The sequence below is a fragment of the Bombina bombina genome, chromosome 3 (assembly GCF_027579735.1).
Source record: "Bombina bombina isolate aBomBom1 chromosome 3, aBomBom1.pri, whole genome shotgun sequence".
Lineage (NCBI taxonomy): Eukaryota > Metazoa > Chordata > Amphibia > Anura > Bombinatoridae > Bombina > Bombina bombina.
The window spans coordinates 955,419,530-955,446,506 of record NC_069501.1 but is presented as its reverse complement, the minus strand read 5'-3'; the positions used below and the strand labels follow the sequence as shown (position 1 = coordinate 955,446,506).

Below are 26,977 nucleotides of genomic sequence, written 5' to 3'. Positions count from 1 at the left end.
AATTGAAAAAAAGAGGATCATAGGTATTTTTTAAATTAATATTTTATGGCATGGACATATCATGTATTTACATGAATTAATCACAGCTATATTACAATATAAACAAAACCTTATTTAAAGCTATAATGTATTTTAATTATGTCGGCACTTAAGTGTGTTGGCACTCCAGAAAAACATTTAAATAAGAAATATTTCCACTTAAGATGCCACAATTAACTGTCTGTCAAAATAAAAACATGGCTGAGCAACATGGAATGCATAATGTGTTATAAAATAATTTCTGTCTTCTTTTAAAGAGCCATTATACACTCATTTTTTCTTTGCATAAATGTTTTGTAGATTATCTATTTATAAAGCCCATAAAGTTTTTTTTTTTTTTAAAAAATGTATAATTTTGCTTATTTTTAAATAACGTTGCTCTGATTTTCAGACTCCTAACCAAGCCCCAAAGTTTTATTTGAATACCGTCAGCTACCTACTCCAGCTTGCTCCTGTTTGTGTAAAGGGTCTTTTCATATGCAAAAGAAGGGGGAGCGGGGGAGGGTCTTATTTCCCATTTGCAGTGGGCTTTCCAACTGCCTTTTCAACAGAGCTAAACTGAAAGCTTCTAAGTACATTTTTAAACCATTTTATACTGGATTTGTATATCAGTATCTGTGCATCTTATTCATTATAGTAGTGTCTATTACATGCAGTTATATGAAAAACATAATTTATGTAAGAACTTACCTGATATATTCATTTCTTTCATATCAGCAAGAGTCCATGAGCTAGTGACGTATGGGATATACATTCCTACCAGGAGGGGCAAAGTTTCCCAAACCTCAAAATGCCTATAAATACACCCCTCACCACACCCACAAATCAGTTTAACGAATAGCCAAGAAGTGGGGTGATAAGAAAAAAAGTGCGAAAGCATAAAAAATAAGGAACTGGAATAGTTGTGCTTTATACAAAAAAATCATAATCACCACAAAAAAAGGGTGGGTCTCATGGACTCTTGCTAATATGAAAGAAATGAATTTATCAGGTAAGTTCTTACATAAATTATGTTTTCTTTCATGTAATTAGCAAGAGTCCATGAGCTAGTGACGTATGGGATAATAAATACCCAAGATGTGGAACTTCCATGCAAGAGTAACTAGAGAGGGAGGGATAAAATAAAGACAGCCAATTCCGCTGAAAAATAATCCACACCCCCAAACAAAGTTTAAATCTTATAATGAAAAAAACTGAAATTATAAGCAGAAGAATCAAACTGAAACAGCTGCCTTAAGTACTTTTCTACCAAAAACTGCTTCAGAAGAAGAAAACACATCAAAATGGTAGAATTTAGTAAAAGTATGCAAAGAAGACCAAGTTGCTGCATTGCAAATTTGATCAACCGAAGCTTCATTCCTAAATGCCCAGGAAGTAGAAACTGACCTAGTTGAATGAGCTGTAATCCTTTGAGGCGGAGTTCTACCTGACTCAACATAAGCATGATGAATCAAAGACTTTAACCAAGACGCCAAAGAAATGGCAGAAGCCTTCTGACCTTTCCTAGAACCAGAAAAGATAACAAATAGACTAGAAGTCTTTCGGAAATCTTTACTAGCTTCAACATAATATTTCAAAGCTCTTACTACATCCAAAGAATGTAATGATCTTTCCTTAGAATTCTTAGGATTAGGACACAATGAAGGAACCACAATCTCTCTACTAATGTTGTTAGAATTCACAACCTTAGGCAAAAATTTAAATGAGGTCCGCAACACTGCCTTATCCTGATGAAAAATCAGAAAAGGAGATTCACAAGAAAGAGCAGATAACTCAGAAACTCTTCTAGCAGAAGAGATGGCCAAAAGAAACAAAAAACTTTCCAAGAAAGTAATTTAATATCTAGAGAATGTAAAGGTTCAAAAGGAGGAGCTTGTAGACCTCCCAGAACCAAATTCAAACTCCAAGGAGGAGAAATTGACTTAATGACAGGTTTGATACGAACCAAAGCCTGTACAAAACAATGAATATCAGGAAGATTAGCAATCTTTCTGTGAAACAGCACAGAAAGAGCAGAAATTTGTCCTTTCAAGCAACTAGCAGACAAACCTTTATCCAGACCATCCTGAAGAAACTGTAAAATTCTAGGAATTCTAAAAGAAGGCCAGGAAAAATGATGAGAACACCAAGAAATGTAAGTCTTCCAGACTCGATAATATATCTTCCTAGACACAGATTTACGAGCCTGTAACATAGTATTAATTACGGAGTCAGAGTAACCTCTATGACAAAGAATCAAGCGTTCAATCTCCATACCTTCAAATTTAATGATTTGAGATCCTGATGGAAAAATGGGCCTTGAGATAGAAGGTCTGGTCTTAACGGAAGAGTCCAAGGTTGGCAACTGGCCATCCGAACAAGATCCGCATACCAAAACCTGTGAGGCCATGCTGAAGCCACCAGCAGTATAAACGAACGCTCCTTTAGAATCTTGGAAATCACTTTTGGAAGAAGAACTAGAGGCGGAAAGATATAGGCAGGATGATACTTCCAAGGAAGTGACAATGCATCCATTGCCTCCGCCTGAGGATCCCTGGATCTGGACAGATACCTGGGAAGTTTTTTGTTTAGATGAGAAGCCATCAGATCTATTTCTGGAAGACCCCAGATTTGAACAATCTGAAGAAATACCTCTGGGTGAAGAGACCATTCGCCCGGATGCAACGTCTGGCGACTGAGATAATCCGCTTCCCAATTGTCTATACCTGGGATGTGAACCGCAGAAATTAGACAGGAGCTGGATTCTGCCCATACAAGTATTCGAGATACTTCTTTCATAGCCAGAGGACTGTGAGTCCCCCTTTGATGATTGATATATGCCACGGTTGTGACATTGTCCGTCTGAAAACAAATGAACAATTCTCTCTTCAGAAGAGGCCACGACTGAAGAGCTCTGAAAATCGCATGGAGTTCCAAAATGTTTATTGGTAATCTCGCCTCCTGAGATTCCCAAACCCCTTGCGCTGTCAGAGACCCCCATACCGCTCCCCAACCTGTCAGACTCGCATCTGTTGAGATCACAGTCCAGGTTGGAAGAACAAAAGAAGCCCCTTGAATTAAACAATGGTGATCTGTCCACCACGTCAGAGAGTGTCGTACAATCGGATTTAAAGATATTAACTGTGATATCTTTGTATAATCCCTGCATCACTGGTTCAGCATAAAGAGCTGAAGAGGTCGCATGTGAAAACGAGCAAAGGGGATCGCGTCCGATGCAGCAGTCATAAGACCGAGAATTTCCATGCATTAGGCTACCGAAGGGAATGATTGAAATCGAAGGTTTCGACAGGCTGAAATCAATTTCAGACGTCTCTTGTCAGTCAGAGACAAAGTCATGGACACTGAATCTATTTGGAAACCTAAAAAGGTTACCCTTGTCTGAGGAATCAATGAACTCTTTGGTAAATTGATCCTCCAACCATGTTCTTGAAGAAAGTATGAGATTCTGCTAAATGTGAAGACTGAGCAAGTACCAAGATATCGTCCAAATAAGGAAATACCACAATACCCTGTTCTCTGATTACAGATAGAAGGGCATCGAGAACTTTTGAAAAGATCCTTGGAGCCGTCGCTAGGCCAAACGGCAGAGCCACAAATTGGTAATGCTTGTCTAGAAAAGAGAATCTCAGAAACTGAAAGTGATCTGGATGAATCGGAATATGCAGATATGCATTCTGCAAATCTATTGTGGACATATAATGCCCTTGCTGAACAAAAGGCAGAATAGTCCTTATAGTTACCATTTTGAATGTTGGTATCCTTACATAACGATTCAATATTTTTAAATCCAGAACTGGTCTGAAGGAATTCTCCTTCTTTGGTACAATGAATAGATTTGAGTAAAACCCCAGCCCCTGTTCCAGAACTGGAACTGGCATAATTACTCCAGCCAACTCTAGATCTGAAACACATTTCAGAAATGCCTGAGCCTTCACTGGATTTATTGGAATGCGAGAAAGAAAAAATCTTCTTGCAGGTGGCCTTACCTTGAAACCTATTCTGTACCCTTGTGAAACAATGTTCTGAATCCAAAGACTGTGAATCGATTTGATCCAAATTTCTTTGAAAAATCGTAATCTGCCCCCTACCAGCTGCGCTGGAATGAGGGTCGCACCTTCATGTGGACTTGGGAGCTGGCTTTGGCTTTCTAAAAGGCTTGGATTTATTCCAGACTGGAGACGGTTTCCAAACAGAAACCGTTCCTTTAGGGGAAGGGTCAGGCTTCTGTTCCTTATTCTGACGAAAGGAACGAAAACGATAAGCAGCCCTATATTTACCTTTAGATTTTTTATCCTGAGGTAAAAAAGTTCCTTTCCTCCCAGTAAAAGTTGAAATAATAGAATCCAACTGAGAACCAAACAATTTATTACCTTGGAAAGAAAGAGAAAGCAAAGTTGACTTAGAAGACATATCAGCATTCCAAGTTTTAAGCCATAAAGCTCTTCTAGCTAGAATAGCTAAAGACATATACCTGACATCAACTCTGATGATATCAAAGATGGAATCACAAATAAAGTTATTAGCATGTTGAAGAAGTTTAACAATGCTATGAGAATTATGATCTGACACTTGTTGCGCCAAAGCCTCCAACCAAAAAGTGGAAGCTGCCGCAACATCAGCCAAAGAAATAGCAGGCCTAAGAAGATTACCTGAACATAAATAAGCTTTTCTTAGAAAGGAATCAATCTTCCTATCTAAAGGATCCTTAAAGGAAGTACTATATGCCGTAGGAATAGTAGTACGCTTAGCAAGAGTAGAGATAGCCCCATCAACTTTAGGGATTTTGTCCCAAAACTCAAATCTGTCAGATGGCACAGGATACAATTTCCTAAATCTTTTAGAAGAAGTAAAAGAATTACCCAGATTATTCCATTCCCTAGAAATTACTTCAGAAATAGCATCAGGGACAGGAAAAACTTCCGGAATAACTACAGGAGGTTTAAAAAAACGAATTTAAACGCTTATTAGATTTAGTATCAAGAGGACTAGAATCCTCAATTTCTAAAGCGATTAAAACTTCTTTAAGTAAAGAACGAATAAATTCCATTTTAAATAAATATGAAGATTTATCAGTGTCAATATCTGAGACAGAATCCTCTGAACCAGAAAAATCCTCATCAGAAACAGACAAATCAGAATGATGATGTTCATTTAAAAATTCATCTGAGAAATGAGAAGTTTTAAAAGACCTTTTACGCTTACTGGAATGAGGAATAACAGACATAGCCTTCCTAATAGATTTAGAAATACAATCTCTTATATTAACAGGAACATCCTGAGTATTAGATGTTGATGGAACAGCAACAGGTAATGGAATATTACTAATGGAAATTGATTCTGCATTAGCAAGTTTATTATGACATTCATCACAAACTACAGCCGGAGGAACAGATACCACAAGTTTACAACAAATGCACTTAACTTTAGTAGAGCCAGCATCAGGCAGCTATTTTCCAGAAGTAGCTTCTGATCCAGGGTCAATCTGAGACATCTTGCAATATGTAAGAGAAAAAACAACATATAAAGCAAAATCTATCAAATTCCTTAAATGACAGTTTCAGGAATGGGAAAAAATGCCAATGAACAAGCCTCTAGTAACCAGAAGCAAAAGAAAAATGAGACTTAAATAATGAGAAAAAAAGGTGGAGACAAAAATGACGCCCACATTTTTTAGCGCCAAAAAAGACGCCCACATTATTGGCGCCCAAATGCTTTTGGCGCCGAGAATGACGCCACATCCGGTGACGCCAACACTTTTGGCGCAAAACATCAAAAAAATGACGCAATCACGAATAACTTCCGGCGACAAGTATGACGCCGGAAATTACAAGGAAATTTTTTGCGCCAAAAAAGTCAGCGCCAAGAAAGACACAATAAAATGAAGCATTTTCAGCCCCCGCGAGCCTAACAGCCCACAGAGAAAAAAAGTCAATTTAAAGGTAAGAAAAAAATTGATAATTCATATGCATTATCCCAAATAATGAAACTGTCTGTCTGAAATAAGGAATATTGATCATCCTGAATCAAGGCAAATAAATGTTTAGACACATATATTTAGAACTTTTACATAAAAGTGCCCAACCATAGCTTAGAGTGTCACAAAAAATAAGATTTACTTACCCCAGGACACTCATCTACATGTAGTAGAAAGCCAAACCAGTACTGAAACGATAATCAGTAGAGGTAATGGTATATAAGAGTATATCGTCGATCTGAAAAGGGAGGTAAGAGATGAATCTCTACGACCGATAACAGAGAACCTATGAAAAAGATCCCGTAGAAGGAGACCATTGAATTCAAATAGGCAATACTCTCCTCACATCCCTCTGACATTCATTGCACACTGAGAGGAAAACCGGGCTCCAGCCTGCTGCGAAGCGCATATCAACGTAGAATCTAGCACAAACTTACTTTACCACCTCCATGGGAGGCAAAGTTTGTAAAACTGATTTGTGGGTGTGGTGAGGGGTGTATTTATAGGCATTTTGAGGTTTGGGAAACTTCGCCCCTCCTGGTAGGAATGTGTTTCCCATACGTCACTAGCTCATGGACTCTTGCTAATTACATGAAAGAAATGAGTGTAAACTGTCCCTTTAAGTTATTTCCTAGCAGCACATGGCCGATACTTTGGTATTGGGTCATGACTTAAGATAATCCACATTAAATAATAGGATGGGAAATATGTACCTATCACATTAAAGGGGCATCGTAAGCAGCAAGATAAGGTCCAATGAATAGTGAGTTGAATTGTCCAATGAATAATGTAGCATTATTTTGTCAAAGAAGTCTATTGTTTTATGTGGGGGAGTTTTCACCGATTTCACACTCCCCCAGAAGAAAAGGACTCTTGCTAGCCAATCATAAACTAATACACATGTAAAGGATTAGACCATGAACAAGTGCAGTTCAAAAAATTGTAGTGAAAAGGGACTAAGAGAAGGTAAAGGATATATAAGAATGAGCTGAAACCCAACATGGCGATGGTTTGAGATTCTGCTCATAAACTATAAGACTATCTTAACAAAACTATTTGGCAGTAGAAGTCTAAGAAGCAAAATCTAGTAAACGTAGAGGGCATTACTGTGTTAGCAGTTAATCATTAACCCTTTCTTGCCAGGGTCAAAGTGTCTACATCGGAACAACTGTTTAGATGTAGACAAATTGAAATCACACGATCGGGTCTGGGGGGTGTCCCTATAACCCTAGGAACGCCCTCCAGACCGCGATCAAATCCAGGAAGCGCAGAAGGCTTCAGGACAGCCGTTGGCTATGACATTCTATACCATCATAACGGCTCTAAAGCCCAGTATAATTATGACGGAATAGAACGGCATTAAAAGGTTAAAAAGACAGTGTACTGTAATTTTTTACTGCGTTCCTAATTTACCTGCTGGATAGTATTTTATTGTTTACAAATAGCTACTTTGTTTTATTTTGTCAATTGAAATAGTTGATTTTGTCTGTTGTATCCCTAACTATACTAAACATTTCAGTACTTAAAGGGATATAAAACACATGATTCAGATAGATCATACAATTTTAAATAACTTTCCAATTAACTTATATTATCTAATTTGTTTCATTCTCTTGGTATCCTTTGCTGAATGAGCCTAATTCACTACTAGGAGGCTAGCTAAAACTAAATGACAAGAGGCATATATGTGCAGCCACCAATCAGCAGCTTATGTGTCTACCTAGGAATACTAGGTATCAAAAGATACAAAGGAGAACAAAACAATTACGATAAAAGAAATACATTGGAAAGTTCTTTAGAAGACAGGAGGAACAATTTCAGAGTAATTGGGGTACCAGAGGAAAAACAGTATGAGGATCTTAATAATTTGTTAACTGTTACTCTACCGCAACTTCTTCAGATCCCGCATTCCCAACCATAAATAGTGCTAGAAAGGGCACATAGGCTAAATTGGCCCACAACTAGCAAAGGGAATACTAAACCTAGGCCAATCATTGCCAAAGTGTTAAATTTCCAAGACAAAGTTATGTTATTACAATTTTTTCGAAAGACTCAACCTATCTACCTTGGATACGCAAAAATAATGTTATTTCAAGATTTTTTTTGCTGAGACACGAAATTAAATAACCAGGGTCTCCAAGCTACTTTAATCTATCCAGCTAGGCTGAAGAGAATGGCTGACAATCAAACACAGTTTTTCAATTGTGCTAAAGAAGCAGAAATATTTCTTGCTGAGACAGGGTGGGCCAAAAAGGGTTGGGATGTTATTTGTGTGTTCTTGGGGGAGGGGGTATCTTTTCTCCTTTTTTTTTTTAGATGGTGGACACAGTAGGTAGATTCAAGTTGGTCTCCTGGAATATTGGAGGCATTACATCCCCCATCAAACGGAAAACAATAATATCTTATTTGAAGAAAATAAATACTGATATTGTGTTTTTTTACAGGAAACCCATTTAAAACTAGAGGAAGTTTTAAAGTTTAAATGTTCTTGGGTTAAGGAAGTCTTCTCCTCCCCCAGTGTAGAAAGGAAAGGAGGTGTTGCAATCCAGATAGGGAAAAAGATAAACTATGAACATATTAACACGGATCCAGAGAGGAGATTCCTAATGCTAAAAATCAAAGAAGCCAAAACACTTTATACATTCTGTAATATTTATGCGCCAAATGTCTTTAACCCAGTCTTTTGGGAAATATTACAAGCTGAAATATATTCATATGAAGAAGGTTACCTGATACTCAGGGGAGATTTTAACATGGCACCACAATATCCTTTAGACAGATTAAGGCAAAAGAGATAATCTAGAATCAAATCTGTTTATTAGGATCTTTTGGAACCTCAGGGTTAGGGACATATGGAGATCACAAAACCCCGACATCAGAGAATTCACATGCCTCTCCAAGGCACACAAGACTCTCTCTAGAATTGATCTATTTCTCTTAGATGAAAGGCTATGTAAGTTGAGAGTCATATCAGGAATTCTTCCTATTTGTATCTTTGATCATGCTCCTATATTTATCTTACTCCAGTTCAGTGACCCGGTTTCTAAAAACCGTCGGTTCCATTTTCCTACATATCTGTGATCAGATTTTAAAGTGATGGTAGATTTGCCTCAATAACTTTACATATTCTGAAAGCTCTTGTCATTACTAGCATATTGATGTGCTTATTTTTTTCAAATGTCAATTAAACTTCTAAAAATCAGCTTTTTTTTCAGGCTCTGTTACCTGATTCAATGCAGCCCCTGTCAGAGATTTTCTGATTGTGGTATTTGATTGGCATCTCTTTCAGCCAATAGGAGCCTCACCATGCGCCCCATGGATTTTACTCACAGCACGCTCCTGTGCTTGTAACGCTGCCTGGAAGAAAAACTGCGCATGCGCAACTCAATACACTAAAATCCATGGGGCACATGGTGAGGCTCCTATTGGCTGAAAGAGATGCCAATCAAATACCACAATCAAAAAATCTCTGACAGGGGCTGCATTGAATCAGGTAACGGAGCCTGAAAAAAGCTAATTTTTAGAAGTTTAATTGAGTTTTGAAAAAAATGGCTGCAAATTTACCATCACTTTAAGTTTAAAAACTGGCTCAAACTCAAGTATGAGGATTATATTCATTTTAATCAGGAGTACGTAAATCGGCCTGTTGTATTTTGGGAAGCCGCAAAAGCGGGGGGGGGGGGAGATACTAGCCTACAGTATCAATCGGACAAAGAAATTAAAATTAATGGAAAAAGAAGTTCTGAGGTCAGTATCCAATTTGTATAATCGATATGTGCTAGAGAAAACACCAGAGGGATGGGCAAGGTATACTAGAGCGAAAAAGGAAAGGGACACTTTCCTTATTTATAGGGCTACTCAGAAAGATCTAAAAATTCAAGCTAAGCTATTTAGATATGGAAACAAAACAGGGAAACTTCATGTGAATTTAGTCAAGAGAGATAAAGGTTCATCTTTGATCGATTCTCTTCAAAGCAAAGGAAAAACTCTCACGACGGCAGAAGAGGTCTTAAAGGCCTTTTCAGATTATTACCAAGATCTGTATTCTCTTAAGATCTCTAATAAACATGAGCAGGAGGATTTTGGAGTAAAATCTCTCATCCAACCCTAACATCTGAGTTAACCGAAACCCTGAATTCTCCCATCTCTGAGCTAGACGTATATATAGATATTCAGGATCTTTCTTTAAACAAAGCCCCGGGCCCGGGTGCCCTTCCCAACAAATTCTACAAGATACTGTCTCTTAGCAGATAAAATGCTAAGGAGAGGAACTCGTCAGGGGTTTGTCCCCTCTCTCCCCTTCTTTTTGATGTATCTATTGAAACCCTGGATATCCTGATTAGACCGCAAATGAAAAGCATTAAGATAGGTAAGAAGGAGCTTAAAATATCTCTGTATGCCAATGACATCCTTATTTGCACCACAAATACTCAAACATACCAAAGCTTCTTTCAATTATTGATCAATTTGGATCCTTTTCAGGATATAGGGTAAACACTACAAAGTTTGAGTTAATTTGGATCAAGCAAACTAAAGAATCACCCATGAAGTTACCTTTCAGAGTAGTTTCTGATTCATTTAAGTATCTTGGCATTACAATCTCCTCTAATCCTGACAGGTGGTATAGCTCTAATATTCTCCCAGTACTGAACAAAATTAAAGAAAGCTTGAAAAACTGGCAAAATCTTCCACTTTCCATCTCAGGTCGTATAGCCTTTTATATGATGCTTCTCCTCCCTAAACTTTTATATGTTCTCCAGAACATCCCACTAATTCTGAAGGGGAAAGACATAACGCTGTTCAATACTGCATTAAGATGTTTTATCTGGCAGAACAAAAAAAAACTAGAATCTCATTAACCTAAACTCTCTCTCTCCCTAGGAAATATGGGGGGCTTGCTTTGCCAGACCTTCGACTTTACAATTACGTGTTCCTTGCGCACATAGTGACTGACTGGATTTTTTTCCTGAACTACGTCAGATAACGAGCTGGAAAAAAATGTAATGCATCAATTTCTTCCTGCAGAGTTAATTCACTGTAACCTTAGTTCAATACCCCGTGAAGTGAAAAAACTTAGAACCATTTTTAACCCGTTACAGGCCTGGAGGAGGATATGTAATTTTTTAGCCTTAGAGTGCAGGGTTTCTAAATATATGCCACTGATGGAAAATCCTCAATTTCAAGCGGGGCTGCAATCGGCACTCTTTCAAAGGTGGCACAATCTGGGTCTCGATAATGTCTCCCACTTGTTAGATAATGACAGGAGGTGTGTCAAAACCTTCGGCTCCCTCAGGGTAGAAACATGTTTATTTTTCATTGTTATCTTATAGTATTGGTCTCTGGGTAAAATGTGAGAAATAAGATAAGATAATAAGGACATTGTATAAATAATTAGAGAGAAAAAGGTAAAAAGGTCTGCTCTCCCTACAAGGTCAGGATATTTTATTGGGTAGCGGTTTCAATTAGTAGAGACATCTATTTTACATACAAAAATAAACTTTAAGGAACACTTTTCCACACATTTTAAGCTGGTATAACAAGTCATCAGAAACACATTAAAAGAAAAATATTTTGCAGAACACTGTCCAGAGTGATTGTGGGGGAACCAACCATAATATCTTTTTTTGAAGAAATCATTTATAAATATCAGATCTATATATGAAGGAATGTAATAGTAAAGGAAACCACCATTCGGATCCAGTGAATGATTGATTCAGGAAATTTTCCACCACACACATCACTTTGTTCATCAAGTCTTTGAAATCATTTACACCTTTGAACCTTATATCAACCCTGCCACTATTCCTTATGTCAGATTATGTCTGAAGGAACCATTTGTCTAGGATTGTATCTTCAGAGACCAAAATACTTTATCTAAATTGTTTACACTTTAAAAATTATTGACCAAGCAACAGCAGATCTTATGAAGGCACCGTGGTATGTTTATTTCACTAAGGGGACAAATGGCTGAAAGGTTATTTTACTCTTGAGACCTACAAACCATGAAGCCAGAAAAACCCTGCTGTATGACAATCCCAAAATGAACAATGTTAAATATCAACATGTCATCAACACAATTCTGTCTGGAAATTAACCCTTAACAGTTGTTTAATCTGTGACTCAAAATATGAAGTATATAAAATTGTAATGTTGCATTAAATAACTTGTATGTATAACAACATAATTTATGCTTACCTAAAAATAAATTTATTTCATGGTGGTGAGATTCCATGATGCATTACTCCTGCAAATAACTACTCTCCATCAGTAGGAGGAGGCAAAGATTCCCAAACTCCAAGAGCCCTATAAAAGCCCTCCCACATATCTCAGTCTAATGTATAGACAAACAAAGTGAAATAAGAAAAAGTAATAAGAGCCATACAAGGAGAAAAGAAAAAAGATGTGCTAAAGAAAAATTAATCCTAAAAAACATAAGGGGGTCGGGGTCTCTTTGACTCCACCACCATGAGAGAAATTAATTTATCATACAGGTGTTGAGAATCCAAGATCCATTACTCCTGGGAACGAATACTCAAGCTGTGGAGTCCATGAGTAATAACATAAAGGGAGGGATTTAAAAAAAAAATTCACGGAAAAATTAAACCCACAACCCTAATAAACTATCTGAAGAAACAAACTGAGGCAAAAAAAGTCAAAAGTAGTCCGTAAAACTGCCTTATACTGATAAAAAAACAGACAAGGAACACAAGAAAGAGCAGATAATTTGGAAACTCTTCTAACAGAAGAGATAGCCAAAAGAAATAACAGGCTTATGAGAAACCCCTATGTTTAAGTACTAAAACATAATTTATGTAAGAATTTACCTGATAAATTCATTTCTTTCATATTGGCAAGTGTCCATGAGCTAGTGACATATGGGATATACAATCCTACCAGGAGGGGCAAAGTTTCCCAAACCTCAAAATGCCTATAAATACACCCCTCACCACACCCACAGTTCACTTTAATGAATAGCCAAGTAGTGGGGTGATAAAGAAAGGAGTAAAGCATCAACAAATGAATTTGGAAATAATTGTGCTTTATACAAAAAATTATAACCACCATAAAAAAGGGTGGGCCTCATGGACTCTTGCCAATATGAAAGAAATGAATTTATCAGGTAAATTCTTACATAAATTATGTTTTCTTTCATGTAATTGGCAAGAGTCCATGAGCTAGTGACGTATGGGATATCAATACCCAAGATGTGGAACTCCCGCAAGAGTCACTAGAGAGGGAAGGATAAAATAAAAAACAGCCATTTTCCTCTGAAAAAATAATCCACAACCCAAATTATAAGTTTATTCTATAATGAGAAGAAAAACTTAAAACATCAGCAGAAGAATCAAACTGAAACAGCTGCCTGAAGAACTTTTCTACCAAAAACTGCTTCTGAAGAAGTAAATACATCAAAACGGTAGAATTTAGTAAATGTATGCAAATAGGACCAAGTTGCCACTATGCAAATCTGATAAACTGAAGCTTCATTCTTAAAAGCCCACAAAGTAGAGACTGATCTAGTAGAACGAGCTGAAATTCTCTGAGGTGGGGTCTGACCCGACTCCAAATAAGCTTGAAGAATCAAAAGCTTTAACCAAGAAGCCAAGGAAATAGCAGAAGCCTTCTGACCTTTCCTAGGACCAGAAAATATAACAAATAGACTAGAAATCTTCCTGAAATCTTTAGTAGCTTCAACATAATATTTCAAAGCTCTCACCACATCCAAAGAATGTAAGGATCTTTCCAAAGAATTCTTAGGATTAGAACACAAGGAAGGGACAACAATTTCTCTACTAATGTTTTTAGAATTCACAACCTTAGATAAAAATTTAAATGTGTCTGCAAAACCGCCTTATCCTGATGAAAAATCAGAAAAGGAGATTCACAAGAAAGAGCAGATAGCTCAGAAACTCTTCTAGCAGAAGAGATAGCCAAAAGGAACAACACTTTCCAAGAAAGAAGTTTAATGTCTAAAGAATGCATAGGCTCAAATGGAGGAGCCTGTAACGCCTTCAAAACCAAATTAAGACTCCAAGATTTAATGACGGGCTTAATACGAACTAAAGCCTGTACAAAACAGTGAATATCAGGAAGTTTAGCAATCTTTCTGAGAAATAAAACAGAAAGAGTAGAGATTTGTCCCTTCAAGGAACTTGCAGACAAACCCTTATCCAAACCATCCTGAAGAAACTGTAAAATTCTAGGGATTCTAAAAGAATGCCAAGAGAATTTATGAGAAGAACACCATGAAATGTAGGTCTTCCAAACTCGATAATAAATCTTTCTAGAGACAGATTTACGAGCTTGTAACATAGTATTAATCACTGAGTTAGAGAAACCTCTATGACTTAGCACTAAGCGTTCAATTTCCATACCTTCAAATTTAATGATTTGAGATCCTGATGGAAAAACAGACCTTGAGACAGTAGGTCCGGCCTTAACGGAAGTGGCCAAGGTTGGCAACTGGACATCCGAACAAGATCCAAATACCAAAACCTGTGTGGCCATGCTGGAGCCACCAGCAACACAAACAATTGCTCCATGATGATTTTGGAGATCACTCTTGGATGAAGAACTAGAGGAGGGAAAATGGAATTAGGATGATAACACCAAGGAAGTGTCAGAGCATCCACTGCTTCCACCTGAACATCCCTGGACCTGGACAGGTATCTGGGAAGTTTCTTGTTTAGATGAGAGGCCATCAGATCTATCTCTGGAAGACCCCACATCTGAACAATCTGAGAAAACACATCTGGATGGAGGGACCACTCCCCTGGATGTAAAGTCTGACGGCTGAGATAATCTGCCTCCCAATTGTCTACACCTGGGATATGCACCGCAGAGATTAGACAGGAGCTGGATTCCGCCCAAGCAAGTATCCGAGACACTTCTTTAATTAGCTTGGGGACTGTCAGTCCCACCATGATGATTGACATATGCCACAGTTGTGATATTGTCTGTCTGAAAGCAACTGAACAGTTCTCTCTTCAACAGAGGCCAAAACTGAAGAGCTCTGAGAATTGCACAGAGTTCTAAAATATTGATTGGTAATCTTGCCTCTTGAGATTTCCAAACCCCTTGCGCTGTCAGAGATCCCCAAACAGCTCCCCAACCTAAAAGACTTGCATCTGTAGTGATCACAGTCCAGGTTGGCCGAACAAAGGAAGCCCCTTGAACTAAACGCTGGTGAGTTAACCACCACGTCAGAGAGTGTCGAACATTGGGATTTAAGGATATTAATTGTGATATCTTTGTCTAATCCCTGCACCATTGATTAAGAATACAAAGCTGGAGAGGTCTCATGTGAAAACGAGCAAAAGGAATCGTGTCCGATGCTGCAGTCATGAGGCCTAAAACTTCCATGCACATAGCCACTGAAGGGAATGACTGAGACTGAAGATGCCGACAGGCTGCAACCAATTTCAAACGTCTCTTGTCTGTTAGAGACATGGACACTGAATCTATCTGTAAACCTAAAAAGGTGACCCTTGTCTGAGGAATCAAGAAACTTTTTGGTAAATTGATCCTCCAATCATGTCTTTGAAGAAACAACACTAGTTGATGCGTGTGAGATTCTGCAGAACGTAAAGACTGAGCTAGTACCAAGATATCATCCAAATAAGGAAACACTGCAATACCCTGCTCTCTGATTACAGAGAGTAGGGCACTTAGAACCTTTGAAAAAGATTCTTGGAGTTGTTGCTAGGCCAAATGGAAGAGCAACACATTGGTAATGCTTGTCTAGAAAAGAGAATCTCAGGAACTAATAATGTTCTGGATGAATCGGAATATGAAGGTACGCATCCTGCAAGTCTATTGTAGACATATAATGTCCTTGCTAAACAAAAGGCAGAATAGTCCTTATAGTCACCATCTTGAAAGTTGGTACTTTTACATAACGATTCAAAATTTTCAGATCCAGAACTGGTCTGAATGAATTTTCCTTCTTTGGGACAATGAATAGATTTGAATAAAACCCCAGACCTTGTTCCTGAAAAGGAACTGGCATGATAACCCCTGAAGACACCAGGTCTGAAACACACTTCAGGAAAGCCTGAGCTTTTACTGGATTTGCTGGGATACGTGAGAGAAAAAATCTTCTCACAGGAGGTCTTACTCTGAATCCTATTCGATACCCTTGAGAGACAATGCTCTGAATCCATTGATTTTGGACAGAATTTATCCAAATATCATTGAAAAACCCTAAACTGCCCCCTACCAGCTGAGCTGGAATGAGGGCCGCACCTTCATGCGGACTTAGGGGCTGACTTTGTTTTTTTAAAAGGCTTGGATTTATTCCAATTTGAGGAAGGCTTCCAATTGGAAACAGATTCCTTGGGGGGGGGGGAAGGATTAGATTTTTGTTCCTTATTTTGATGAAAGGAACTAAAACGGTTAGATTTACCTTTAGGTTTTTTTATCCTGAGGCAGAAAAACTCCCTTTCCCCCAGTAACAGTTGAAATAATAGAATCCAACTGAGAACTAAATAAATTATTACCTTGGAAAGAAAGAGATATTAATCTAGACTTAGATTTCATATCAGCATTCCAAGATTTAAGCCACAAAGCTCTTCCAGCTAAAATAGCTAAAGACATGGATCTAACATCAATTTTGATAATATAAAAAATGGCATCACAAATAAAATGATTAGCATGTTGCAGTAAGCGAACAATGCTAGATATGTAAGAATTCAATTCTTGTTGAGCTAAAATCTCCAACCAAAAAGTTGATGCAGCCGCAACATCAGCCAAAGAAATTGCAGGCCTAAGAAGATGACCTGAATATAAATAGGCTTTCCTTAGATAAGATTTCCTATCTAAAGGGTCTTTAAAAGAAGAACTATCTTCCATAGAAATAGTGGTACGTCTAGCAAGAGTAGAAATAGCCCCATCAACTTTGGGGATCTTTTCCCAAAACTCTATAGAAATTGCTGGTAAAGGATACAATTTTTTTAAACCTTGAAGAAGGAATAAAAGGAGTACCTGGCATATTCCATTCCTTAGAAATCGTATCAGAAATAGCATCAGGAATAGGAAAACCCTCTGGAGTAACCACAGGAGGTTTAAAAAACAGCATTTAAACGTTTACTAGTCTTAACATCAAGAGGACTGGCTTCCTCAACATCCAAAGTAATTAACACTTATTTTAACAAAGAACGAATATACTCTATTTTAAATAAATAAGTAGATTTGTCAGTGTCAATATCTGGGGAAGGATCTTCTGAATCAGATAGATCCTCATCAGAGGAGGATAAATCAATATGTTGTCGGTCATTTGAAATTTCATCAACTTTATGAGAAGTTTTAAAAGACCTTTTACGTTTAATAGAAGGTGGAAATGCAGACAAAGCCTTCTGAATAGAATCTGTAACAAATTCTTTAAAATTCATAGGTATATCATGTACATTAGAAGTTGAAGGAACTGCAACTGGCAATGTACTATTACTGATGGATACATTCTCTGCATGTAATAGTTTATCATGACAACTATTACAAATGACATATAATTTCCACAATCTTACAACAAATGCACTTAGCTTTGGTAGAACCGATGTCAGGCAACAAAGTTCCAACAGATACTTCTGAGACAGGATCAGATTGAGACATCTTGAAAAATGTAAAAGAAAAAACAACACATAAAGCAAAATCATCAATTTCCTTATATGACAGTTTCAGGAATGGGAACAAAATACAAATAGCATAGCCCTCTGACATAGAAAAAGGCAAGAGGCAAATAGCAATGGGGCAATAAATTAATGAAAAATTTGGCGTCAAGTATGACGCACAACGTAACTGAAAATGTTTTGGCGCCAACAACATCCGGAAATGACACACTTGCGTCACTAACGAGGCAACCCTGTAAGGAAATGATGATCTTGCGTCAACGAACGTACTTTCGCACCAAAAAATTCTTGCGCTAAGAATGACGCAATAAAGTCTAGCATTTGGCGCACTCGCGGGTCTAGTACTGCCTGCAATTTGCAAGGAAAATGTAGTCAATCTGAAAAAAAGACTAAACCCCAGGTAAGAAAAAAAAATTCTTAATATGTTTATTTTCCCCAAATATGAAACGGACAGTCTGCACAAGGAAATACATGAACCTGACTCATGGCAAATATAAGTACAATACATATATTTAGAACTTTATATACATGCGTAAAGTGTCAAACCATAGCTGGGGTGTCTTAAGTAATAAAAAAACATACTTACCGAAAGACACCCATCCACAAATAGCAGATAGCCAAACCAGTACTGAAACAGTTATCAGTAGATGTAATGATATATGAGAGTATATCGTCGATCTGAAAAGGGAGGTAGGAGATGAATCTCTACGACCGATAACAGAGAACCTATGAAATAGATCTCCCGTGAGGAAAACCATTGCATTCAATAGGTGATACTCCCTTCACATCCCTCTGACATTCGCTGTATTCTGAGAGGAATCGGGTTTCAAAATGCTGAGAAGCGCATGACAACGTAGAAATCTAAGCACATAATTACTTCACCACCTCCATAGGAGGCAAAGTTTGTAAAAACTGAAATGTGGGTGTGGTGAGGGGTGTATTTATAGGCATTTTGAGGTTTGGGAAACTTTGCCCCTCCTGGTAAGATTGTATATCCCATACGTCACTAGCTCATGGACTCTTGCCAATTACATGAAAGACTAGTCAATCTACATGCCATCAAGTTCAGAGACTTGAGATTCTGGATGGAAAAACGGACCTTAAGACAGAAGGTCTGACTGCAGAGGCCTGACAGCTGGACATTTGAACCAGATCCTGCAAGGCCAAGCTGGGCCAATCGAGATTGGAAATCACTCTGGGAAGAAGTACCAGAGGAGGAAACAGATAAGCAAGTTGAAATAACCAAGGAAGTATTAGAGCATCCAATAAATCTGCTTAAGGATCCCTGGACCTCACAAAGTAACTGGAAAGTTTGCTGTTTAAATGAGAGGCCATCAGATCTATCTCTTGGAGACCCCAAAGATTCACCATCTGAATGAACACATCCTGGTGAAGGGACCACTACCCTGGATGTAGAGAATGATGAGTGAGAAAGTCTGCTTCCCAGTTGCTCAGCTCTAGAATATGAATCGCAGAGACTAGATAGGAAGTGGTGGTTGACATAAGCTACTGTTGTGTCTGTATAGAAACAGAGATGAGATTCTCTTTTCAACAGTGGCCAAGCTTGATGAGCCCTGAAAATTAAACTCCCCTCCCGAGGATCCCAAACTCCCTATTCTGTCAAGGACCCCCAAACAGCTCCCCAACCTGAGAGACTTGTATCTGCAGTGACCACAGTCAAGGTAGAAGGAGCAAAAGAAGCCCCCTGAATAATCAACTGATGATCCAGCCACCAAGTCAGAAATATCTTTTGAGGCAGCCGAGTATTGTCTCTGCACTGTTGACAAAGCATACAAAGTTTTAGAGGAGCAACTGAAGCTGCAGTCATAAGACCTAGAACTTTCATACAAAAAGCAACTGAGACTGAAGGTTCAGACAGGCTGACACCAACTTTAACCTTCTCTCATCTCTTAGAGAAAGACTCATGGAGACAATCTATTTAAAAAAAACCCAAAAAAACGTTACCTTTGTTTGAGGAATCAAAGCCCTTTTTGGAAAATTGATTCTCCAATCATGTTGTTGAATAAACAACACAGGTTGTTTGGTGTGAGTTTCTGCTAAAGGAAAAGGAGTTATGATTAAAGACAAAAGGGCACCCTGAACCAAAGTTATTATTCTTAAAGCTGTAGCTAGACAAAATGGTAGAGCAACAAACTGAAAATGCCTGTTCAGAAAGGAAAACCTCAGAAACTGGAAATGCTCTCTGTGAATTTGAACATTTAGGTAAGCATTCTTAAAATCTATTGTGGACATTAATGGACCTTGTGGACATTAATGGACCTAGCTGAACAAAAGGAAAAAATAGTCCAAATAGCTTCCATTTGGAAAGATGGAATCCTTACAAACTTGTTCAGAGCTTTCAAATCCAGAACTAGTCTGAAAGGGCCTTCCTTCTTTGGAACAATGAAGAGATTTTAATAAAATCCTATTCCCTGTTTTTGCAAAGGAACTGGTACAATCACTAACATGGCTTCCAGATTTGAGACAGACTGGAAAAGCTTGAGCTTTTACATGATTCCTTGGAACATTGGACAGAAAGAAAAAACTTAATCTGGCAGGCCTTGTTCTGAATTCTATTTGGTATCCCTGAGAAACTATATTCAGAACCCAGGGATCTGGAACTGACTGAAACCAAGCCTCCTGAAAGAGGCTTAACCTGCCCCCTACCAAAACGTCTGGATCAGGGGCAGTAACTTCATGCAGTTTTAGTAGTAGGGATAGGTTTTTTACCCTGCCTTGATTTGTTCCAGTTAGCACTAGGTCTCCAGACTGAGCCAGAGGTGCCTTGCTTCTGAGCAGAGGAGTCAAACTTTTGTCCTTATTCTGTCGAAAGGAACAAAAATGATTGGAAGCATTAGCTTTCCCTCTGGACTTTTTGTCTTGAGGAAGAAAAGCCCCTTTATCTCCAGTAACAGTAGATATTATAGAATCTAAATCAGAACCAAACAACTTCTTTCCCTGAAAGTGATAATAATCTGGATTTTGACACCATATCAGCAGTCCAGGATTTAAGTCATAAGGCTCTCCTGGGAAAGATTGCCAAAAGACATGCTTTTGACATTATTATTCATAATTTTAAATACAGCATTACAAAAAAAGAATTGGCATTTTTGAGTAAACCCAAAAGAATTGCACTAGCAGTCATCTGAACACTGTTCTGAAAGACTAGACAACCAGTAAGTTGAAGCAGCAGCCACATCAGCAATAGAAATAGCTGGCCTGAACAAATATCCTACTTTTAAAAATGCCCTTCAATGAAAAGACGCTACTTTTCTAAAGGGTAATCAAAAGAAGAACCGTCTTCCAAACGAATAGTAGTATGTCTAGCCCATTTTTGGATCAGCACCTGGGTAGCGCTTGCTGATTGGTGACTAAATTTAGCCACCAATCAGCCAGTGCTACCTAGGGTGCTGAACAAGAAATAGACTGACTCCTAAGCTTACATTCCTGCTTTTCAAATAAAGATACCAAGAAAATGAAGAAAAATTGATAATAGGAGTAAATTAAAACGTTGCTTAAAGTTGCATGTTCTATCTGAATCATAAAAGAAAAAAATTTGGGTTTAATATCACTTTAAGATAAAATGTACTACCTTTAAAATCATGCTTGCCACCCTCTGGTCATTAAAAGGAATGCAACCAGCTATTTAGCAGTCACTAAAGGGAACAGGAAGCTGACCCAATAAGAACTAATATGCTTTCCAACCACAGTCTGAGTGGTTAGTGGACTATAGAGGCAAGGTTTAGAACTGTATACAAAAGACTTACAGACAGGCTAGGAATTGCTCTCTGCTGAAAACACACTTCCTGTTTACTGTTTGACTGAGATCAATCACTCTCTTTGACTGACTCTATTGATCCCTTCATGCTTGCAGATGTAAGGAAAATTATTTTGCACACTACTCACTACAAAGAAGAACTTTTGCTCTGATTACACAAAAACATAAATTTATGCTTACTAGATAAATTCCTTTCCTTACTTAATTCCTGTTGGGAAATACAACACCTGGCCACCAGGAGGAGGCAAAGAGACCCCAGCCAAAGGCTTAAAGATCCCTCCCACTTCCCCTATCCCCCAGTCAGTCTGCCAAGGGAGCAAGAAAAAGTAGGAGAAACATCAGGGTATAAAGGTGCCAGAAGTAATAAAATAAAAAAGGGAGCTTCCCATCAAAAAATAAATTACGGGCGGGGTTGGGGGCTCTCTCCCTGGCAGGAAGGAAAGGAATTTATCTGGTAAGCATAAATTATGTTTTCCTTCCATAAGGCAGGGAGAGTCCATGACTTCATTCCTTACTGTTGGGAAACTATACCCAAGCTCCAGAGGAAACTGTATGAATAGCAAAAAAGAGGTGGAACCTATTCTGAGGGCACCACAGCCTGCAAAACTTTACTCCCAAAAGCTGCTTCAGTCGAATCAAACACATCAAACATGTAAAACTTAGAAAAAGTGTGTAAGGAGGACCAGGTAGCCGCCTTACAAATCTGATCCATTGAGGCTTTGTTCTTAAAAGCCCAGGAAAACGCCACTGCTCTAGCCGTTATCCTTTCAGGAGGCTGTTGTCCCGCTGTTTAATAAGCTAAGCAGTTGACACTCCTCAACCAGAAAGATAGTGAAGTCGTAGTAGCCTTCTGCCCCTTACGTTTCCCCATATAGACAACAAACAAAGAGGAAGATTGTCTGAATTCCTTTGTAGCCTGAAGATAGAACTTCAAGGCACGAACCACATCCAGATTGTGAAGCATGTGTTCCTTTGCTGAAGAAGGATTAGGATACAAGGAAAGAACAACAATTTCTTGATTAAAGTTAAGGTTCAACACCACCTTAGGGAGGAACCCTAATTTAGTACATAAAACTGCCTTATCAGCATGGAAAACAAGATAAGGGAAGTCACATTGTAAAGCAGAAATCTCAGAAACTCTGTGGGCAATAGCCAGCAATAAAAGAACCTTCCAAGATAATTTAATGTCAAAAGTATGCATAGGTTCAAACGGAACCTGCTGAAAAACACTAAGAACAAGATTTAGGTTTCAAGGTAGAGCCCCAGATCTAAACACAGGTCTAATCCTAGTCAGAGTCTTAACAAAGGACTGCACATCCGGAAGCTCAGCCAATCTCTTGTGCAGTAACACCGACAGGGTCGATATCTGTCCCTTCAGGGAACTAGCAGATAGACCCTTCTCAAGTCCATCCTGTAGAAAACATAAAATTCTGGCAATCTTAACCTTATGCCAGGAAAACCCACACTCTTCACACCAGTACAAATAAGTCCTCCACACTTTATGGTAGATACGACGAGTAACTGGCTTATGGAGCAATCAGAATCACTGATGCTCGCTCCTTCTTGATGCGAGCCACCACACGAGAGAGAAGTGGTAATGGAGGAAAAAGATCAAACGAGTTGAACCTCTATGGTACTGATTGGGCATCTATCAATTCCGCCTGAGGATCCCTCGACCTCGACCCCTGCTTGGTATTGAGGCGGGATGCTATGAGATCTATCTCCAGTGTCCCCCACTCGCTGCATATCTCTGCAAACACCTCAGGGTGGAGATACCATTTGCATGGGTGAAAGGATTGCTTGCAGAGGAATTCCGCTACCCAGTTGTCCACACCCGGAATGTGAATTGCTGACAGCGTACATCTGTGAGTCTCTGCCCACTCTAGTATCCGAGCTACTTCTCTCATCGCCAAGGAACTTCTTGTTCACCTGATGGTTGATGTAGGCAACCAAGGCTATATTGTCTGATTGGAATCTGATAAACTGGGATGAACCCAGAAGGGGCCAAGCCTTCAAGGCATTGAAGATTGCCCGGAGTTTTGATCAGAAGGGAGGAGGACTCCTGAGTCCACAGACCATGTGCCTTCTTGGCAGCCGGAAAGGCTTGCGTCCGTAGTCACAATCTCCCCCGATGGTTTCAAGAAGCATGTGCCTTGGGACAGATGATCTGGACAGAGCCACCAAGAGAGCAAGTCTCTTGACAGGTTGTCCAGCACGATCTGTTGAGACAAATCTGAATGGTCGCTGTTCCATTGTCTCAGCATGCATAGTTGTAAGAGCCTGAGATGGAATCTGGCAAAATGAATGATGTCCATACAGGACACCATGAGTCCAATCACCTCCATACACTGAGTCTCTAAGGGTCTCAAGGAGGCCTGGAGGGCAAGACATGCAGAAGTTAGCTTGCAACGTCTCTGATCTGTGAGGAATATTCTCATGGATATTGAGTCTATTATTAATCCCAGGAAGTTCACCCTTGTATTTGGAGTAAGAGAACTCTATTCCAAGATGATCTTCCATCCATGTGATAGAAGATTGAGAAGGGACTCTGAATGTTCTTCCGCTAGATGAAAAGATGGTGCCTGTACCAAGATATCATTTAGGTAAGGTGCTACTGCAATACCTTGTGTTCTGGCAATGACTAGAAGAGCCCCTAGAACCTACAAAAATATCCTTGGAGCAGTGACTAGTCCAAACGGAAGAGCTATGAACTGGAAGTGCTGGTCCAGAAAGGCAAACCTCAGGAACTGAAAATGTTCCTTGTGTATCAGGACGTGAAGGTATGCATCCTTCAGGTCTATTGTTGTCATAAACTGTCCTTCCTGAACCAGAGGAAGGATTAACCGTATTGTCTCCATCTTGAAAGAGGGAACATTCAGAAACTTGTTTAGGCACTTTAAGTCCAGTATTGGATGAAAGGTTTCCTCCTTCTTTGGAACCACTAAATGGTTTGAATAAAACCCCAAACCTCTTTCTGCTGTAGGTACCGGGACAATTACTCCTAGAGAGGAGAGATCCTGTACGCAACCTAAGGCGGCAGCCCTCTTTTCTGGTCTTCTAGACAAACTGGAGAGAAGGAATCTGCCCCTGGGTGGATGAGACTTGAATCCTATCCTGTATCCCTGAGGACCCAAGGATCCTGTACATCCTGGAACCAAGCGTCTAAAAAAAGAGACAGTCTGCCCCCTACTCGATCCGATCACGGATCGGGGGCCGTCCCTTTATGCCAATTTGTTCTCAGCGGGCTTCATAGTCTGTTTGGACTTATTCCAGGACTGAGCCTGCTTCCAAGTACTCTTGGGCTTCTCAGACTTGGAGGAAGATTGCTGTTGTTGTAATTTGTCAGAATGAAAAAAACGAAAATTAGACAACTGCCGTCCCTTAGGCCTATTTTTCTTATCCTACCGTAGGAAGGCACCTTTCCCTCCGGTAACCATAGAAAATAATGGAGTCCAGCCCTGGACCAAATAAAATCTTCCCCTTGAACAGAAGAGAAAGGAGTCTGGATTTAGAAGTAATATCGCAGACCAAGACCAGGGAGCATAGCGGGCTAGGACCGCAAAGCCAGAAGCCTTTGCATTAAAGCGAATAATATGCATATTCGCATCACAGATGGAGTTAGTGATTCTCAGAGCTTTAAGTCTCTCCGGAATATCCTCGATGGGAGTGTCCACCTCAATGAACTCCGACAGAGTGTTGCACCAGTAGGTAGCTGCTCCAGCAACCGTGGCTACCGCTGCCGCCAGTTGAAATAAAAACCCTGTATGTTGAAACATCTTCCTTAGAAAGTTTTCCATTTTCTTATCCATAGGCTCTCTAAAAGAAGAACTATCCTCCAGAGGGATAGTAGCATGCTTAGCCAGCGTAGAAATAGTGCCATCCACCTTAGGGATGGAACCCCACAAGTCTAATTGAGAGTCAGGGAACGGGAATAATTTTTTAAAAGTAGACGAGGAGGAAAAATAAATTCCTATTCTTTCTCATTCGTTACTAATAATGTTCGGCATCTTAACTGGCACAGGAATAGACACAAACCCTGTCTAATTTAGTGATCTTAGGTTCCTCAGGGAGTGTAGCCTCTGGAACCTCTAGAGTAGACAGAACCTCCTTTAAGGCTTCATAGGTCTGCTTAAAATTGAGCAGATGCTCAATTTTAAATCTAAAAGAGGGTTCCTCCCACTGAAGGAGGTTTAGAAACTGAAGTCTCCGATTTAGAAAGTTCACCCTCTGAAGCTACAGAGGTTAACTCATCCTCAGATAGCTGGGACATAGTAGCTAAATCCGACAAATATTTAGATGACTAAGTCGGGAGAACTATGTTTAACCTCTCTCTTGCATTTGTTAGAGCGAGGTAAGGCACTCAGGGCCGCAGACACAGCCGATTGGAACTGGGCGGTAAAGTCCGCAGGAAAAAAGCCTTCTCCAGATGGTGGATTAGATGAGCTGTTGGGAACTGCATGTTGAGCGGGTAGTGTAGAAAGGGTAGTAGAGGTAGAAGGCTCAGAGGGGCTAATAGTGCTATGAGTATTAGCAGGCTTGTTTACCTTCTTAGACTTTAGAACAGTGCTTACGCAAATAGAGCAAAATTGAGCAGGTGGGCAAACCACAGCCCCCTCACAATATAAACAGGAATTATTAATCAGTACAGAAGGAGCGGAACCTTCTAATGTAATATCAGAGTCTTCATAGCTAGGATATATTCACAGAAGGACAGACAAAAAGTAAACACTTTATTCAAAAAAACAACACCTTTATAATCCCAATGGCTGGGGCACTCACCACCTTCTAGATCCAGATAGCTAACAGAGAAAAACAAAATTTATGTAAGAACTTACCTGATAAATTAATTTCTTTCATATTGGCAAAAATCCATAAGCTAGTGTCTTATGGGATATACAATCCTACCAGGAGGGGCAAAGTTTCGCAAACCACAAAATGCCTATAAATAAACCCCTCACCACAACCACAATTCAGTTTAATGAATAGCCAAGTAGTGGGGTGATAAAGAAAGGAGTAAAAAGCATCAACAAAGGAATATCGAAATAATTGTGCTTTATACAAAAAAATCATAACCACCATAGAAAGGGTGGGCCTCATGGACTCTTGCCAATATGAAAGAAATTAATTTATCAGGTAAATTCTTACATAAATTATGTTTTCTTTCATGTAATTGGCTAGAGTCCATGAGCTAGTGACGTATGGGATAGCAATACCCAAGATGTGGAACTCCACGCAAGAGTCACTAGAGAGGGAGGAATAAAATAAAAACAGCCAGTTTTCGCTGAAGAAAATTAATCCACAACCCAAAATATAAGTTTATTCTCATAAATGAAAGGAAAAAACGTAAACATAAGCAGAAGAATCAAACTGAAACAGCTGCCTGAAGAACTTTTCTACCAAAAACAAATACATCCAAACGGTAAAATTTAGTAAATCTATGCAAAGAAGACCAAGTTGCTGCTTTGCAAATCTGATCCACTGAAGCTTTATTCCTAAAAGCCCGCAGTGGAGACTGATCTAGTAGAATGAGCTGTAATTCTCTGAGGCAGGGCTTGACCCGAC

General features: G+C 39.1%; 1 protein-coding gene across 1 annotated transcript in view; it reads right to left on the bottom strand.

Moving 5' to 3' along the window:
• Window positions 1-26,977, bottom strand: part of LOC128652564 (general transcription factor IIF subunit 2-like) — a 498,914-nt gene that overhangs the window by 432,772 nt on the left and 39,165 nt on the right. The window lies entirely within an intron of this gene.